Source organism: Sarcophilus harrisii, chromosome 2 (genome assembly GCF_902635505.1).
Source record: "Sarcophilus harrisii chromosome 2, mSarHar1.11, whole genome shotgun sequence".
Taxonomy (NCBI): Eukaryota; Metazoa; Chordata; class Mammalia; order Dasyuromorphia; family Dasyuridae; genus Sarcophilus; species Sarcophilus harrisii.
This window is the reverse complement of record NC_045427.1, coordinates 561,840,293-561,853,657: the sequence shown is the minus strand read 5'-3', so window position 1 is coordinate 561,853,657 and position 13,365 is coordinate 561,840,293.

Sequence of the window (13,365 nt, the reverse complement as noted above, 5' to 3'; positions counted from 1 at the left end):
GTTAAAGGAAAGTAGGGAGGTTAATGGTCAGAGTTGAGAAGCAGAGTGTTTCAGGCATGGGGAAAAACCAGAGAAAATGCCCAGAAGTGGGAGATGGAATAGATTGTTTGGGGAATGCCCGAGAGGCCAGTTTCAAAAACATTGATATTAAGTTAAGCCCTGTGAAACAAATTTTCAGCATAACAAAATGCTCAAATTTTTTTCCTCTGTTCAAAAAACCATGATGTCTTAAAGAATCAAGTCTAGATTTTTCAGTCCTGCATTTTAAGGCTCTCAACAGCACTCTCCCTGTCCAACTTGATCTCTCCTTACTACCTCAATTATTTTACTATAACACTGTTGTCATTTTCTCATAGAGACACGCTGTTCTTTCCCATCTCCTCCATATTTGCCTAGGCTGTAATGGATTGAGCCTTGCACTAGAAGTGAGGAAGACCTGACTTGATTTCCTCCTCAGATGCTTAACATGTTCAATTTAGAGTTATCACTGAGTCCAAGAGACTCATTTTTAGTTTAGAAAATTGAGGCTTAGGATAACATAGCTAATAAATGCCTGAGATGAAATTTGAACCCAGGTTTTCTTGACACTATACCATGTCCTGGGACAATTTACTAAACCTCCCTGTGCCTCAGTTTACTCATCTGTACAATGAAGGTATTGGGGTCTCTGGCTTCTAAGTTCTCAATTTCTGATCATATACCTCCTAACTCCTCAGTTCCCTGGATACAATACTCTGACTTCAGCTCATTGCCTTTCTATAAACCATGACCAGAAATTTGAATGGCCTCCACCCTCAGATCAGAATCTTGGTTTAGAATCTCTATTTTCTATCAAAATGCAGCTCATATACCACTTCATTTATAAGTGATCTTTCCTTATTCCCCACCATCCTTTCCTTCCATCTGTTCATATTCTCTGTCTGGAATGATGTAATTCTCTAGTGGAATGTAAGCTCCCTGAGGAATCAGTTTATTTTTGTCTTTATATCTTCAAATGAATACCTTTGTGAAATGAGTTCTCTTACTCACAACCAGTCATAAGCCTCCCTATCCCATCATGTAAGTGGCAATCCTCTGGAGGAATATCAGGTCTCTTCTTGAGAAGAGAGCAGCCATCTGATTGACCTTTTTCTCTATTCTATGTACAGACTTTGCTTGCTGAAGGATGACATATAAGGGAGCCTAAGAAGCCCCCAACTACTCTGTGAAGAGAACTAAAGAGAAAGCTATGCTTCTGATGAGTGAAAGTAACCAGAAGTCTGATTTTTTTCTTATTTTCTCTTTCCTCTCTCTCTATGCTAGAAGTTTGGAGTTTCATGCAGTTTTATGTCCAAATATCCCCAATTGAATTAAAACAGATATTAATAATTATCCATCTTGCATTTTGAATATTATTTATGTGGATTCTCTTTTCATTATAAAATGAATCACTCTGGATAAATTTATATACTCATTATGGAGTTAATTGTTCCCCTATGAAACTATATACATTCATTATGTATGTCTATTTATATATGTATGTATGTATATATGTATGTATATGTATATACATATATAAACAGCGAGAGTCTTACAAACTTGAAAACTATATATAAATTTATCATCATTCTTATTCATGATGATGGTTCTTTATTCAATTAGATACTGTGTAATATTGAGGAGGTTCAATTCTGCTCTTATTCTATGATGAGAATCTTAATATTCCAACAGCTGAGTCCTCAGTAGATTTGGAAGTGGGGCAGACTCAACAGCTGGTGAAACGGGGGTGGTATCCATTTTTATCAGGCTAATACAACAATTCATGCTTCCTGTAAGTGCTAGTGATTCACCTGTCAATTCTCCATCACAGACTCTATGCCCTTGATATCCCTGCTCCTCTAAACCAGTAATATTAAACTCAATAGAAATGGGGGCCCAATTAATCATACATAAAGATCTCTGTGGTCTGCCTGTTGATGCAGAAAACCATATATTAATATTAAATATGCTCTATTTGTATATATTTGATTTAATACCTATTTAATATTATTCTAATTAATTATTCTATTTACCTTTTAATCTGGTTTAACCATGCTCAGGAGTGGTGTAGGCCATGTGTTTGACTCTTTTACTGTAGACATCATCCTTACTTTGACTTTGTTTCCTATCACTGACCCTACAGCTAATTATTCCATAATGCAGCTAACTCACATCTTTCTAGGTTTGGAATTAGGAAAACCTGATTTTAATTCTCCTTCAATGAAGTACTAGCTATTTGTCCCCAGAGCAAATCATTTAATCTATTTCAAGCCTCAGTTTCCTTATTCTTTAAATGGAGATAACTATTTCACCTATCTCAGGATTCTTATGAGGATCATGATGTATGTAAATCACTTTACAATTTTTTTAAAACCATGTAAATGTTAGTGTTATTATAGTTATTGTTATTATTATCAATTTGCTGTTGTCTTCTCTCTTGTCCTTTAGGTATCACTCTGCTAATCCTCAATTCTGGTTTATCCAAACATACCTTTTTAACTTCCTGCTCAAGAACTGCCAACCATGGCTGGGAGAAGTTGCAAAATCCTATCCTCCAGACACACTACAAATTCATGTTTTCTAAACTCATATAGGCCCTCAGCCTTTCATGCACATTCCTTTTCCTCTCTGATTGGATTATTATTTCAGTTCCTATGGAGACTTTTCCAATATTTTTCATATCTCTTTTTAAGCTCCAAACTCCACTCACCCCATCTAGCCTTAAAAGGGTATATTGACTTATCTCATACTATTTCCTTTCACATTGCTAAATTAGGCTACTTTTACATATTCTACATCTTTGTCCTGCTCTTCCCTTCCTTCATGCCAGTTATGCCCTTTGCTTTTAATTAATCTCTTCCTACTGAAATCCTATTCTTCCATAAATATGTATATCTGCTTATTGTTCACTCATTTCTATTGTCTGACTCTTTGTGACCTCATTTGAGATTTTCTTGGCAAAGATACTGGAGGGGTTTGCCACTTGCTTCTCCACCTCATTTTACAGATGAGGAAACTGAGGCAAGAAGGGTTAAGTGATTTGCCCAGGGTCACACAGTTAATAAACGTCTGATGCCAGATTTGAACTCAGGTAGATGAGTCTTTCTGACTTTAGACCCAGCATTCTATCCATTGTGCTACCTAGATGCCTCTAGATGCTAATTCCTTTTTTTAAAGGCTTTCCTAACTCTCCCCTCTAATTTTAAAATGATCCTTCCCTTTCCTTCCTCATTTTTCTTATCATTTATTTTCTATGTCACTTCATTGCTCTGATCATCCTTGGCCTAGAATCATAAATGTCTGTATAAAAGTCTCATCCTGCCTAATATATAATAAAGTCTTTTAAGTAAGGAACTATGATATTTTTCTTCATTATACCTTTAGTGCCCCAAACAGTGCCTTTAGCAAAATGTTTCATATGCATTTCTTGAATTTAATTTAATTCATGATAAATAAATTGATTCCCCAAAGTAATCCTGATAGACACTAATATGTTTAGGCAAAGAAGAGAACAAGAAGTTAGATTAAGAAATTTAAGCAAAGAATCCAACAGGAAAGTATAATCATATATAAGAAATAATTTATTTATTGATTAGAATGTGACATTGGGTTAAAAAAAATCAAAGGAAAACCAGTAATGTCACATCCTGCACTTTCTCTCTGGCTACAAGCATGAGTATCTCTCTGCCATGATAATGATTATATACCAGAATTACCTCAAAACAAAGTCTAGCAATCCATAAACCAGGTTACAGCTCTCTTGCCTACAATTCGGCATCTTCATACACCCTATAGACTTTGCCAAAATGTCTCCTTGCTCATAGCATTAGTGCCCCAGACCTTCTCTCTAGCTGTATCCAAATAAGCTATCTTTATGAAAATGAATTGGATTTCAATTCTGGTAATAAAAACACTTTCCTCAGTAGAGAATCTTAACCCCAGTCAGTAAATTAGCATATGAAGCATTGCAAGGGAGGCAATCTGACAGCAACTGAGTTTGTCATGGACAGATAGGTAAAAGGCAGTTAGTGTAAATTGCTTTCCCAAAATCCTTTCCACTGTGTACCAGTCAGGAAAGACCTTGAGATTGAAATCTTAAGTGTACAGTGAGAATAGGTAACAGCAAGGCTACTTTCTATTTTTTGGAACACTGCTTTGGAACACTGGAGAATAAGTTGAAGGTGTCCTACTTATTTCCCTGAGATGCCCTTCTGTACTTGCTCTGAAAGCATCTCAACCTAAAGAGTCATTAGATATTGTATAAAAGATCCAGAAGAGACAGCTCCTCATAAGATCATATACAGTAGATACAAATCTTACCCTTCGTGATAATGGAAAATGTTGTCATATCCAGTTTAGAGGCATGCTTTTGGTGTCAGACTAACTATTTAGAGCGTCAGTTTGTAATATTCAGCAAGCAGTTTCATCAGCTGGCTATGTGGTCAAGATAGTTCAACCATCTGGATGACTGAATCTACTATATTATTTGAGCTTCAGTTATTTAGCCATTCATGATTATAAGTGTCAGAGGGAAAAAAGAACTGAATAGCTTCATGAATTCATAGATCATTAGAGTTGGAAACGAACTGACCTATTGTCTAATCCATCTATACTCATTGTGCATAAGAAGAAACTCAGTCATACAGAAAGTTTATTGGAGAATAACAATGAAGATATAGCCCAACATCATAATACAGTAGCATTATAGGAGAATAGCCACTTAAATACAGATGATGGGAAAATTACAGATTTCATACAGCCTATATCAACTAAAGTCACACAACAAGGTTATGGGAGAATAGCAATGTTAATACAGCCCATATAGCTAAATATCATGTTCCAAGTTTTTTTTTTAAGAGAAGCAACTTAGACAGATCATAGGATCATAGATGTAGAGTGAAGGGGGTTTAATAATCTTCTATCTCAACCCCTTCAATTTATCTAAAAGGAAATGGGGCCTGTGAAAGTTAAGGAAGCTCCCTGAAGTCTCACAAGGATGAAGTGACAGAATCAAATTTTTAAACCAACTTGTACAACTCCAAATACAGAGCCCATTCCACTATATCATACTACTTCAATTTATTGTCAAAAATAGACACATCCAAACAAGTTAAAACAAAACTCCAATGTGTAATGGAATCAAATTGCAACCTCATGGTACTGTTGACTATCATATGAATACTATCATAGTACCCACTTCAAGGGTATTCCCTTTCAAATAGTTATGAAATTAATGCTAAAGCAACATCTAAAATAAATGACTCCTTGATACTGGCAGGGGTCCTCAAACTATGGCCCACGGGCCAGATGCGACAACTGAGGATGATTATCCCCCTCACCCAGGGGGTTTCTTTATTTAAGTTTCTTTATTTAAAGGCCCACAAAATAAAGTTTTTGTTTTTACTATAGTCTGGCCCTCCAACAGACTGAGGGACAATGAACTGGCCCCCTATTTAAAAAGTTCGAGGACCCCTGCTAGAGTAAAAGAAAAGTGTCCCTTTGGCTTCTATATGCATTTTATATTTTTTAGAATTTGAAAGGAAGAAAGAGAGAACAGAAGGAGTGAGGGAAGGATGGAAGAAGAAAGGAAAGAAAGAAGGAAGGAAGGAAGGAAGGAAGGAAGCAAGGAAGGAAAGAAGGAAGGAAGGAAAAAACTCATGAGGTCTTCTACAACTATGCATTGTTCTTGAAAGTCTTCAAAAGCACAATAGAATCTTAGTTTCCCTGTCACTTTTAGAGGCAGTATATTACTGTAAAATAAAACAAACAAACAAAAACCAACACATTTGTTCTTGTAGGACATGAGTTTTCACTTACACTTACTAAGTTACTAACCTCACATTTTTCTGGGACTTGGGAAACATCTCTGGTACTGTTTCCTCATTTGTAAAATTGTGGGGTTGGAATAAAAATCCCATAAGGTCTTTTCCAACTTAAAATCTATTATTCTATTATCTGCCACATACACTTAAAGAAAAAAAAGAATTCAAAGAGACTGAGCATCTCATATAATCCAATACTTTCATATTAACAAATGAAAAAGTGAGAAAATTTTTTTTTCAGAAGTTATGTGCAGGAATATTGAAGTCTGTTTCTTTGTGCTTGTCTTTTCTCATGATTCTTTATGTGAGCAGGGAAATAATCGAAAATATATTTTTATTAGGCCTAAATTCCACCCTTCCTATTTCTGCTTCCCTCATCAAGCTATACCAGATCATTTTGGTTTCCATCAGAGGGGTTCTATTGACCTCTTTTATTTCCATCACTTCTACAAAAGGCTGCCCTTGTTGAATGAATCATAAGATTGACTTATTTTAATGAGATCCCATTAGTAAACTAGAAGTTTGGTAATTAAGCTTCTTTAGATAGGGCCTAACAGAATTCTCAATGGATTCTATATTATCACTTTTATGAGGTTGCATAATTATTACGATTATGATGGAGAGATATAAAGGATCTTCAAGATCATCTAGTCCCCAACTTCTTAAATTGTGGTTTGCAAACCCATGTGGGGATCACATAAATGAATGTGGGGGGAATCATAAAATTATGACTTATTATCAGTAAAGTTTGATTTGTGTATCCATTTTATATACCAATATATCTGGTATCATATAAAAATTTCTCAAGTGAAAAGGATTCACAAATGGAAAAAGTTTAAGAAGATGTGCTCTAGGCTATTTCTCTTTGATAGTTAAAGAAACTAATTATCAGAAAGGTTATATCCTGCTCAAAGTCAAACAAGTAACAAAAAAGGCAGAGCTATGATTTGATCCACAGGTCTTACCTTAGACTACAATTCCAGTACTTGTCCTGTTCTAACTTACTTCCACTCCAAACATAATTGGTTTGGAAATTATTTATGTCAACCTGGAGGGGAGGTACTGAGTATTATGTCATAACATTATTTTGAGCCATGACTTATTTTGCTTATCAATAAAAGCCCTTGATTCAATTTCTAATATGACTCAAAGATAGGAAGAATAATTGACAAATTGGATGATACATTTGGATTTTTTTTTTAAATCCAATAAAATAAAAATTTCCATGACTATTATGAAAAAAGTACACAAGTATAGGCTAAAGAAGTTTCCTGAATAGACCAAAGTGTATATTAAAAAGTACATAGAGATTTCAGTTTAATATCAGCCAATAGTCTGATGTGGCAGCCAAAAAAAAAAAAAAAAAAAAAAAACTAATGAGAGTTTAGACTGCTGTAATAGAAATATATTATTTGAAATAAAGGAAGTCATTCTTACTGTACTCTGCCCTAGTCATACCACATTTGAAAACTTGTGCTCAGTTCTAGGAACCATATTTCAAAAGGAATAATAACAAGTTGGTGCAGGTCCAGAAGAAGGTAAGAATGTTGTAGTTACTCAAAGTCATGCTATATTGGAGGCATTTAAAGAACTGGGGATTGATATGATTTTAAGAAGTGGTATCAGGGAGGATGCAAAATTGCTTATTCAAATATCTGAATGCTTTTCATGTGGAAAATAGAATAAACTTATTCATTTTGTCCCCAGAGTCTAAAACTAGGATCAGTGGATGGGAAATTTTAGGGATGCAAATTTCTTCACAGCATGAAAAAGTTTTCTAACACTTACAATCATCCAGAAATGGTAATGTGCTGCCTGGTGAAGCACTGAATTCCTCTTCAATGGAGCATTAATGTGGAGATTCATGCTTCAAGAAGAGGTTGGTATAGGTGACAGTAGGTCTTTTCCAACCCAAAGAGTTTATGATTTTCTGATAAGTGAACTGCGAATCCTCTAACACTCAAGGATAATGGTCACTAAAAGGAGGACCATAAATTCTATGGAATTTTTAGGGACATTGATCCTGTGGTTCCTAATCAGATATATTCTGGTTACAAACATCATAAAACTAACTTCTTTATCCTTAATTCTCAGAAGCCTGAGTAACTTAGTTGATATGGGGATTCTTCTTATTGTAAATAGAAAGACCTTTCAGCCTCAATTGAGTTCACTAGCCCCATATTAAATGTTTTCTATGACCCAAGAACTTTGCCAGGTTCAGGAGAATTGGAAGTGAGGGTGGGTGAGAAGATAAAAGCAAAATAAAATCTACCCTTGAAGATCTTACATTTTACAAGAGAATAACAAATGCAAACAGATAAGGACAGTGGAAGAAAAAATGAAGTAGGAAGAACTCAGGGAAAGCTTCTTAAAGGCATTGACACCTATGTTGAACCTTGAAAAAAGACTGGTTCTGAGAGGTGAAGTGGAGGGAATATAATGAAGCATGATAGAAGGACTTATCTAGATGCTCAAAGACAAAAGTAAGAGTAACAGTTTGGGAGAATGGACACTAATACAATAGAAACCAGATTGAAAAGAGAATAGGATTTTATATAATTTATATTGTTTATACAATTTATATAACATATATTATAAATATAATAAATAAACATATTGTGAATATAAATATAATTAAATATTATATAATATAAAATAAAATACAATTTATATAATAAAATCAACACGTCATTTTCAAAGCTATCTGAGTTCCCTTCTGAACTTCCTTCTTTTTTCTTCTATACCTTTTTAATGCTTCAGTGACCCTGAAAGAACCATATTTGGAGGACTAGCAGTTTAAGGGGAAGATGTACTATCTATGCCATGTTAAGTTTAAGATCCATTAGGATAGACAGTATTATTGATTAGCAAATAGAGTTCAGAAAAGACATCAATGCTGAGTAAATAGATTTAAGTATTATATATGTAGAAATGATATTTGAAACTATGAAAGCTGAAGTGACCACCAAAGATGAAGAAGATCCAGGAAAGAGCCCTGGAGAATATGCCCAGGAAGGTACACAGGGAGCAGGAGATAAAAGATGATTCAATGAAGGAAAAAGGGAAGGAGCAGTCAGGCAGATAGAGCAACAACCCAGTCAAAAAGCCAGGAAAGGAAAAGAATAATCGGGAGGACATGGTAATCAATATCCACAGCTGCTAAGGGACCCTGAAAAGGTCATCAGATTTAGGCTTTAAATGATTTTTTTTTTTTGCAAAATTAAGCATGTTCCCAAAGAAGAGAAATGAAAAGACATCCATAATTCACTTCTTTGCCAAGGAGAGAGATCCATTGCATTTATTTTCATGCTTTTATTGTATTGATTGGTTCAATTTTTTTCTTCTTCTTCTTTTGTTTTAGTTATTTATAACTTAAATGCAAAACAAGAAAAAAACAAAATAGAAGGAAAAGATAGAAAAAGAAAAAAACCGACAGAACAATAGGGAGGATTCAAGACATGTAACAATAATTTTCTATTTAAAGAAGGCATAAATAATAATAGAAACATTGTATTCAGAACTGCCTATCTTTTCTTTACTTCTTTGTTGGGTTTCTTTTGTTCTATGATATGCACTTTTTACTTTATTCTTTTCCCCCCTTTTCCTTCTCTTTCCTCCACCAAACAGGCTGCAGTTAAATGTGGCTATATTTATATATACATGTATAAACACACATGTGTGCATGAACATACACTCACACACGAACATGCATACATACATATACACATATAGATATATACACTTACATGTGCCTATATACATATGTGTATGTGCGTATGCATATATGTGTGTGTGTACACACATATGTCTAAACCAATATTAATAGGGCTGAAATATTAAGTAGATTTCTCTCTTGATTGAATCTTTTTAAAGTTGGGCTTTGCCTGAAATCAATAATTACTACCCGTATTTTTTTCTGACATATTCTATTCTTTTTTTTAATTAAAGCTTTTTATTTTCAAAACATATGCATGGATAATTTTTCAACATTAACCCTTGCAAAACTTTGTATCCCAATTTCCTCCCCTTCCTTGCCCCTATCCCTAGATGGCAAGTAGTTCAATATGTGTTAAAAATAGTAGAAATATATGTTAAATTCAATATATGTATACATATTTATACAATTATCTTGCTGCACAAGAAAAATCAAAACAAACTGGAAAAAATGAAAAAGAAAATTAAAATCCAAGCAAACAACAATAACACAAGTTAAAATGTTATGTTTTGATCTATACTCAGTTCCCACAGTCCTCTCTTTGGATGTAGATGGCTCTCTTCATAAGATCATTGGAACTGGTCTGATTTATCTCATTGTTGAAGACAGCCATGTCTTCAGAATTGATCATCATATAATCTTGTTGTTGCCATGTATAATGATCTCCTGGTTCTGCTCATTTCACTTAGCATCAGTTCATGTAATTCTCTCCAGGCCTCCCTGAAATCATCCTGCTGATTGTTTCTTACAGAACAATAATATTCCATAACATTCATATACTACAATTTATTCAGTCATTCTCCAATTGATGGGCATCCACTCAGTTTCCAGTTTCTTGTCACTACAAAAGGGCTGCCACAAACATTTTTGCAAATGTGGGTCCCTTTCCTTCCTTTAAGATCTCTTTGGGAGATAAGCCCCGTAGAAACATTGCAGGATCAAAGGGTTTACACAATTTGATAACTCTGAGTATAGTTCCAGACTGCTCTCCAGAATGCTTGGATCTGTTCACAATTCCACCAATAATATATGTGTCCTTTTCCCACATCCCCTCCAACATTCGTCATTATCTTTTCCTGTAATCTTAGCCAATCTGAGAGGTGTGTGGTGGTATCTCAGAATTGTCATAATTTTAATTTCTCTAATCAATAATGATGTAGACTAGACTACATATGACTAGAAATGGTTTCAATTTCTTCATCTGAAAATCATCTATTCATATCCTTTGACCATTTCTCAATTGGAGAATGGTTTGAATTCTTATAAATTTGAGTCAAATTTCTATATATTTTAGAAATGAGGCCTTTATCAAAAACCTTGGATATAAAAATGTTTTCCCAGTTTTATTGCTTCCCTTCTGATCTTGTCTGCATTAGTTTTGTTTATATAAAAACATTTTAACTTAATATAATCAAAATTATCTATTTGGTGATCAATAATGATCTCCAGTTCTTCCTTGGTCACCCTAAATTTCCCCACAGTTTTTATCAAATAGTGAATTCTTATACCAAAATCTTGGGTCTTTGGGTTTGTCAAACATCAGAATACAAGAGTCATTGACTAGTTTGTCCTGTAAAACTAACTTATTCCACTGATTGACTACTCTATTAAATAATTAGTCAGGATCAAATGGTTTTAATTACCTCTAGTTTATAATAGAAATTTAGATCTGGGAGGGTTAGGCCACCTTTATTTGCATTTTTTTATTAATTCCCTTAAAATTCTTGACATTTTGTTTTTCCAGATAAACTGTTATTTTTTCTAGATCTGTAAAATAATTTCTTGGCAGTTTAATTGGTATAGCACTAAATAAATAGATTAATTTAGGTAGAATTGTCATTTTTATTATAATTGTTTCTCCTACCCAAGAGCACTTGGGTTGTTTTTTCCAGTTGTCTGACTTTATTTTTGTAGAAAATGTTTTATAGTTGTGTTCATATAGTACCTGACTTTGTCTTGGCAGGCAGACTCCTAAATATTTAATATTATCAATGGTTATTTTAAATGAAATTTCTCTTCACATCTCTTGCTGCTGGACTTTATTGGTAATATATAAAAATGCTGATGATTTCTATGGAAATATTGTTCTATGGAAAAGTTGTATTCTGCAACTTTGCTGAAGTTGTGGATTGTTTTTTAGTTGATTCTCTAGAATTCCCTAAGTATACTCTCAAATCATCTGCAAGGAATGATAATTTGGTTTCCTTATTACCTACTCGAATTCCTTTAATCTGTTTCTTCTCTTATTGCCAAAGCTAAAATTTCTAATACTATATTGAACAATAATGGTGATAGTGGACAGTCTTGTTGGGAATGGTTCTAGTTTATCCCCATTACATAGAATGCTTGTTGATGTTTTTAAATAAAGCATTTTAAGGAAAAATCCATTTAATCCTATACTCTCTAGTGTTTTCAATAGGAAAGGGTATTGGATTTTGTCAAAAAATTTCTGTGCATTTATTGAGCTAATTGTGTAATTTTTATTAGTTTAGTTATTGATGTAGTCAATAATTCTAATAATTTTCCTAATATTGAACCAGCCTTGGTCTACTTGGTCATGGTATATTATCCTGGGGATGACTTTCTATAATCTCTTTGCTCATATTTTATTTAAGATTTTAGCCTCAATATTCATTAGAGAAATTGGTCTATAATTTTATTTCTCTGTTTTCATCCTATCTGGCTTAGGCATCAATACCACATCTGTATCATAAAAAGAATTTGGTAGGACTCCTTCAATCCCTATTTTTTTTAATAGTTTGTATAGCATTGGAGTTCATTACTCTTTAAGTGTTTAGTAGAATTCACATATAGATCCATCTGACCCTAGAGATTTTTTTCTTAGGGAATTGATTAATAGCTTGTTCTATTTCTTTTTCTAAAATGGGACTATTTAAGTAATGTATTTCCTCTTCTGTTAATTTGGGCAATCTATATTTTTGTAAGTATTCCTCCATTTCACTTACATTATCAAATTATTATCAAATAAATCATTACTTATTGACATAAAGTTGGGCAAAATATTGTAATTTCCTCTTCATTGGTGGAAAGTTCTTCCTTTTCAATTTTGAGACTAACAATTTGATTTTCCTCTTTTCTTTTCTAATCAAATTAACTAAAGGTTTATCTATTTTGTTGCTTTTTTTCATAGAAACAACCCTTAGTTTTATTTATTAATTCAATAGCTTTCTTATTTTCAATTTTATTTATTTCCCCTCTTATTTTTAGAATTTCAAATTTGGTATTTAATTGAGGGTTTTAATTTGTTCTTTTTCTAGCTTTTTAGTTGAAAGCCCAATTCATTGATGTTCACTTTCTATATTTTATGCAAGTAAGCATCTAGAGATATAAAATTTCCTGTTATTACTGCTTGTGCTGCATCCCACAAATTTGGGTATGTTGTCTCATTATTTTCATTCTCTTGGATGAAATTATTATTATTTTTTTTTATTTAATAGCCTTTTATTTACAGGATTTATACATGGGTAACTTTACAGCATTAACAATTGCCAAACCTCTTGTTCCAATTTTTCACCTCTTACCCCCCCCCACCCCCTCCCCTAGATGGCAGGATGACCAGTAGATGTTAAATATATTAAAATATAACTTAGATACACAATAAGTATACATGACCAAAACATTATTTTGCTGTACAAAAAGAATCAGACTCTGAATTATTGTACAATTAGCTTGTGAAGGAAATCAAAAATGCATGTGTGCATAAATATAGGGATTGGGAATTTAATGTAATGGTTTTTAGTCATCTCCCAGAGTTCTTTTTCTGGGCATAGCTGGTTCAGTTCATTACTG